A 6330-nucleotide genomic window follows, 5' to 3' on the forward strand; every position below is an offset into this window, starting at 1 on the left:
CTTTATGATGATTCATTTTGTTCTATCTCTCGTAGCTCATTAGTACACCTTTGTGGTTGAAATGTATATATATTGTGTGTCCTAGGATACAACAATTAATTGAACCCCCTAGGTCCTGGAGAACATCAGTTGGGTTGAACCCCCTAGGTCCTGGAGAACATCAGTTGGGTCTGGGTGTTGGGTAGAACCCCTAGGTCCTGGAGAACAGGTAACGGAGGACATCAGGTGGGTATTGGGTAGAACCACTAGGTCCTGGAGAACAGGTAACGGAGGACATCAGGTGGGTGTTGGGTATAACCCCTAGGTCCTGGAGAACAGGTAACGGAAGACATCAGGTGGGTGTTGGGTATAACCACTAGGTCCTGGAGAACATCAGTTGGGTCTGGGTGTTGGGTTGAACTCCTAGGTCCTGGAGAACAGGTAACGGAGGACATCAGGTGGATCTGGGTGTTGGAGAACATCAGTTGGGTCTGGGTGTTGGGTTGAACTCCTAGGTCCTGGAGAACAGGTAACGGAGGACATCCAGTTGGGTCTGGGTGTTGGGTTGAACCCCCTAGGTCCTGGAGAACATCAGTTGGGTCTGGGTGTTGGGCAGAACCCCCTAGGTCCTGGAGAACATCAGTTGGGTCTGGGTGTTGGGCAGAACCCCTAGGTCCTGGAGAACATCAGTTGGGTCTGGGTGTTGGGCAGAACCCCTAGGTCCTGGAGAACATCAGTTGGGTCTGGGTGTTGGGCAGAACCCCCTAGGTCCTGGAGAACATCAGTTGGGTCTGGGTGTTGGGCAGAACCCCTAGGTCCTGGAGAACATCAGTTGGGTCTGGGTGTTGGGTAGAACCCCCTAGGTCCTGGAGGACATCGGTTGGATCTGGGTTTTGGGTTGAACCCCCTAGGTCCTGGAGAACATCAGTTGGGTCTGGGTGTTGGGTTGAACCCCCTAGGTCCTGGAGAACATCAGTTGGGTCTGAGTGTTGGGCAGAACCCCTAGGTCCTGGAGAACATCAGTTGGGTCTGGGTGTTGGGTTGAACCCCCTAGGTCCTGGAGAACATCAGTTGGGTCTGGGTGTTGGGCAGAACCCCCTAGGTCATGGAGAACATCAGTTGGGTCTGGGTGTTGGGCAGAACCCCTAGGTCCTGGAGAGCAAGAGCAGAGTTAGAGGTTAGGAGACGGACGTCAACAAGCAAACGCCCGGGTTACACTTTACTGGGAGAACATTTTGATGGATTAGTGCAGTGTTATAAATGGGAGATATTTACTTTTCAACACTTGGACGGTACAGCCGACCTCAAGCTGGTCCCCCTCTGACTCCGAGCACAGATAACCAGACTGATCTGAACTCACTGGTTCTGGTGGATGGGATACTTCCTAGGGAGCTCAGACAGTTAATGGTCCTCAAGTGATCTGAACTCACTGGTTCTGGTGGATGGGATACTTCCTAGGGAGCTCAGACAGTTAATGGTCCTCAAGTGATCTGAACTCACTGGTTCTGGTGGATGGGATACTTCCTAGGGAGCTCAGACAGTTAATGGTCCTCAAGTGATCTGAACTCACTGGTTCTGGTGGATGGGATACTTCCTAGGGAGCTCAGACAGTTAATGGTCCTCAAGTGATCTGAACTCACTGGTTCTGGTGGATGGGATACTTCCTAGGGAGCTCAGACAGTTAATGGTCCTCAAGTCATCTGAACTCACTGGTTCTGGTGGATGGGATACTTCCTAGGAGCTCAGACAGTTAATGGTCCTCAAGTCATCTGAACTCACTGGTTCTGGTGGATGGGATACTTCCTAGGAGCTCAGACAGTTAATGGTCCTCAAGTGATCTGAACTCACTGGTTCTGGTGGATGGGATACTTCCTAGGAGCTCAGACAGTTAATGGTCCTCAAGTGATCTGAACTCACTGGTTCTGGTGGATGGGATACTTCCTAGGGAGCTCAGACAGTTAATGGTCCTCAAGTGATCTGAACTCACTGGTTCTGGTGGATGGGATACTTCCTAGGGAGCTCAGACAGTTAATGGTCCTCAAGTGATCTGAACTCACTGGTTCTGGTGGATGGGATACTTCCTAGGGAGCTCAGACAGTTAATGGTCCTCAAGTCATCTGAACTCACTGGTTCTGGTGGATGGGATACTTCCTAGGAGCTCAGACAGTTAATGGTCCTCAAGTCATCTGAACTCACTGGTTCTGGTGGATGGGATACTTCCTAGGAGCTCAGACAGTTAATGGTCCTCAAGTGATCTGAACTCACTGGTTCTGGTGGATGGGATACTTCCTAGGAGCTCAGACAGTTAATGGTCCTCAAGTGATCTGAACTCACTGGTTCTGGTGGATGGGATACTTCCTAGGAGCTCAGACAGTTAATGGTCCTCAAGTGATCTGAACTCACTGGTTCTGGTGGATGGGATACTTCCTAGGGAGCTCAGACAGTTAATGGTCCTCAAGTCATTTGGAGGTAAATTGAGGGTCATTTTTATAAGCTCAGCATAACTACCATTTCTTTCTTTCTCAAATGTCAACCAAAGCTTAACACACTATCTATTGGGCTTCACTGAAGTGTAGGGCATCAGGGCTTTCAGTGGTCGACCGTCCAACTCCAGCATGTAAATCCTGGTGGGGCATAGGGGGGGGGACAGTTTTAGATGCATGCCAACAAAGCCAATGCACAACACTAAACAATACATTAATTGCACTATAATGTTGACAAGGGGGGGGGCCACAAACTGTTAGGGACTACATCAATCTGTCCCAACACCTTACCACTGCTACACCTGACTATCAGCGGAGCCTTGTCTGGCAGCAAAACGGTTCATTCATCCTGTTGGATTCGTGGTAAACTTTGAACATTGAGATATTAAAGACATGATAGATCAGACGCATAGTGTATAAAAAGAAACTGGGTTTATGCCAGAAGGTAATGGGTCTCCGTAGAAAGACCGATGGATTTGGAATGTGTTGGGTGGACGGGAGGAGATCACAGGATTGCTATAAGGGAAGCGGATGGACATCTGTGGATTAGGCGAAGGAGGGGTTGAGGTCAAGAGGTCAGGTCAGATCCCCTGAAGGGAGTAATAAGGGTTTAGTATCCCGTTTCCCTCATCCTGTGGAACCTTAAGATGTAATGATTGGAGAGAAGGAGTGTCCAAAGTGGGGTATATATATACTTGTGATGGTGAGAACATGTTTTTGTCTGAATTACAGCTGTAATTCTTGGTTAAGCTTCTCTAGTGTCCGTGAGTTATTTACTCTGAATAATTAGAACCAAACAAGCCTCATTTACTGCCTTTCAAAAACATAGCTGATATGGCTGACTTGCTTTTAAACAAATGTGGTTTCTAATGACAATCGATATGTACAAACTATGGCATAAGGGGACGATAAGAGGCAACCCGAAATTTCGATTAAGACGTTGATGAACGAGCTAGGACGGACATGGTCAAATCCAAATAAAATTGTATTAGTCACATGCGCCGGATACAACAGGTGTAGACCTTACAGTGAAATGCTTACGAGCCCCTAACCAACGATGCAGTTTAAAAAAAATACAGATAAGAAGAAGAGAAAAGTAACAAGCAATTAAAGAGCAGCAGTAAAATAACAATAGTGAGACTATATACAGGGGGGTACCGATAGAGTCAATGTGTGGGGGCACCGGTTAGTTGAGGTAAAATTTAGGTAGAGTTATTAAAGTGACTGCATAGATGAGAGTAGCAGTGGTGTAAAGTGGGGGGGGCTGCAAATTGTCTGGGTAGCCATTTGATTAGGTGTTCAGGAGTCTTATGGCTTGGGGGTAGAAGCTGTTTAGAAGCCTCATTGACCTAGACTTGGCGTTATGGTACCGCTGGCCGTGCGGTATCGGAGGGAACATGCTATGACTAGGGTGGCTGTGGTCTTTGACAATTTTTAGGGCCTTCCTCTGACACCGCCTGGTATAGAGGTCCTGGATGGCAGGAAGCTTGGCCCTAGTGATGTACTGGGCTGTTTGCACTACCCTCTGTAGTGCCTTGCGGTCGGAGGCCGAGCAGTTGCCATACCAGGCAGTGATGCAACAAGTCAGGATGCTCTCGATGGTGCAACTGTAGAACCTTTTGAGGATCTGAGGACCCATGCCAAATCGGTTTTGTCGTGCCCTCTTCACGACTGTCTTGGTGTGCTTGGACCATGTTAGTTTGTTGGTGATGTGGACAAGCTCTCAACCTGCTCCACTGCAGCCCCGTCGATGAGAATGGGGGTGTGCTCTGTCCTCTTTTTCCTGTAGTCCACAATCATCTCCTTTGTCTTGATCACGTTGAGGGAGAGGTTGTTGTCCTGGCTCCACACGGCCAGGTCTCTGACCTCCTCCCTATAGGCTGTCTCGTCGGGGATCCGGCCTCCCACTGTTGTGTCATCTGCAAACTTAATGATGGTGTTTGAGTCGTGCCTGGCCGTGCAGTCATGAGGGAACAGAGAGTACAGGAGGGGACTGAGCATGCACCCCTTAGGGGCCCCTGTGTTTAGGATCAGCGTGGCAGATGTGTTGTTACCTACCCTCACCACCTGTTGTGGCCCGTCAGGAAGTCCAGGATCCAGTTGCAGAGGGAGGTGTTTAGTCCCAGGGTCCTTAGCTTATTGATGAGCTTTGAGGGCACCATGGTGTTGAACGCTGAGCTGTAGTCAATGAATAGCATTCTCACATAGGTGTTCCTTTTGTCCAGGTGGGAAAGGGCAGTGTGGAGTGCAATAGAGACTGCATCATCTGTGGACCTGTTGGGGCGGTATGCAAATTGGAGTGGGTCTAGGGTTTCTGGGATGATGGTGTTTATGTGAGCCATGACCAGCCTTTCAAAGCACTTCATGGCTACAGACGTGAGTGCCACAGGTCGGTAGTCGTTTAGGCAGGTTACCTTAGTGTTCTTGGGTACAGGGACTATGGTGGTCTGCTTGAAACATGTTGGTATTACAGACTCTGACAGGGAGAGGTTGAAAATGTCAGTGAAGACACTTGCCAGTTGGTCAGCGCATGCTCGCAGTACACATCCTGGTAATCCGTCTGGCCCTGCAGCCTTGTGAATGTTGATCTGTTTATAGGTCTTACTAACATCGGCTGCAGAGACCGTGATCACAGTCTTCCGGAACGGTTGGTGCTCTCATGCATGTTTCAGTGTTATTTGCCTCGAAGCGAGCATAGGAGTAGTTTAGCTCTTCTGGTAGGCTCATTTTACTGGGCAGCTCTCAGCTGTGCTTCCCAGAAAACTGCTGTTCACAAATGCTCTCCATCCAACCTCACTGAGCTCGAGCTGTTTTGCAAGGAGGAAGGGGAAAAAAATTCAGTCTCTCGATGCGCAAAACTGATAGAGACATAACCCAAGCGACTTACAGCTGTAATCGCAGCAAAAGGTGGCGCTACAAAGTATTAACTTAAGGGGGCTGAATAATTTTGCACGCCCAATTTTTCAGTTTTTGATTTGTTAAAAAAGTTTGAAATATCCAATAAATGTCGTTCCACTTCATGATTGTGTCCCACTTGTTGTTGATTCTTCACAAAAAAATACAGTTTTATATCTTTGTTTGAAGCCTGAAATGTGGCAAAAGGTCGCAAAGTTCAAGGGGGCTGAATACTTTCGCAAGGCACTGTATATCTCACTGGCCAATTCTTACTTTGGCCGCCTTTCCTTTCAGTTCTCTGCTGCCAATGACTGGAACAAACTGCAAAAATCACTGGAGCTGGAGACTCATATCTTCCTCACTAGCTTTAAGCACCAGCTGTCAGAGCAGCTCACAGATCACTGCACCTGTACATAGCCCATCTGTAAATAGCCCATCCAACTACCTCATCCCCATACTGTATTTATTTATCTTGCTTCTTTGCACCCCAGTATCTCTACTTGCACATTCATCTTCTGCACATCTACCATTCCAGTGTTTAATTGCTATGTTCTAATTACTTCACCACCATGGCCTATTTATTGCCTTACCTCCCTTATCTTAACTCATTTGCATTCACTGTATATAGACTTTTTGTTTTCTTTTTTTCTACTGTATTATTGACTATGTTTTGTTTATTCCATGTGTAACTCTGTTGTTGTATGTGTCGAATTGCTATGCTTTCTTGGCCAGGTCGCAGTTGCAAATGAGAACTTGTTCTCAACTAGCCTACCTGGTTAAATAAAGGTGAGATAAATAAAAATATATGATCAACAGAGAGTAGCAGCAGTGTAAAAGAGGGGTTGGAGGGGGCACACAATGCATATAATCCGGGTAATCATTTGATTACCTGTTCAGGAGTCTTATGGCTTGGGGGTAAAAACTGTTGAGAAGCCTTTTTGTCCTAGACGTGGCACTCCGGTACCACTTGCCA

The sequence above is a fragment of the Oncorhynchus nerka genome, unplaced genomic scaffold (assembly GCF_034236695.1).
Source record: "Oncorhynchus nerka isolate Pitt River unplaced genomic scaffold, Oner_Uvic_2.0 unplaced_scaffold_868, whole genome shotgun sequence".
Lineage (NCBI taxonomy): Eukaryota > Metazoa > Chordata > Actinopteri > Salmoniformes > Salmonidae > Oncorhynchus > Oncorhynchus nerka.